The following is a 538-nucleotide window of genomic DNA, read 5'->3' as shown; positions in this document are numbered from 1 at the left end:
GACAATTACCCCCCAAGGACAATTACCCCCGGAAAATTACCCCTCGGAGAATTACCCCCCGAGGACAACTACCCCCCGGGGACAATTACCCCCCCCCCCCCCGAGGACAACTACCCCCAAGGAAATTACCCCCCGAGGACAATTACCCTCCAAGGACAACTACCCCCCGAGGACAACTACCCCCGAAGACAATTACCCCCCATGGAAACTACTGGGCATGGTGGCTCAGTGGTTAGAGCGCCCGCCTCATGAACGGGAGGTCGTGGGTTCGAACCCCAGCCGAGTCATACCAAAGACTTATAACAATGTGACCTTCTGCCTTCTAGCTAGGTGCTCAGCATATTAGATTGGAGAAGGGTATTATAACATATTATGTTATGCAGGGCCCACTGGAAGAGCAGTTTCAATAACTGAAGTGGGTATATAAAACGTTATTATTATTATTAATATTTTTACCTTCGAGGACAACTATCCCCCAGGAAAACTACCTCCCCCCCCCCTCCGAGGACAATTACCCCCCGAGGACAACTTCCCCCCC

The 538-nt window shown here is 51.7% G+C and overlaps 1 non-coding gene across 1 annotated transcript; it reads left to right on the top strand.

The window, feature by feature from the left end:
* Positions 1–214: 214 nt before the first annotated feature.
* TRNAM-CAU lies at positions 215–287 on the top strand. Its single transcript has one exon. It is a non-coding gene; the product is annotated as a tRNA-Met (tRNA).
* Positions 288–538: the final 251 nt, after the last annotated feature.

The sequence above is a fragment of the Strongylocentrotus purpuratus genome, unplaced genomic scaffold (genome assembly GCF_000002235.5).
Source record: "Strongylocentrotus purpuratus isolate Spur 01 unplaced genomic scaffold, Spur_5.0 spur5_scaffold_16, whole genome shotgun sequence".
Classification (NCBI taxonomy): Eukaryota; Metazoa; Echinodermata; class Echinoidea; order Camarodonta; family Strongylocentrotidae; genus Strongylocentrotus; species Strongylocentrotus purpuratus.
The sequence above is the reverse complement of the archived record's forward strand: the minus strand, read 5'-3'. Positions and strand labels throughout refer to the sequence as shown.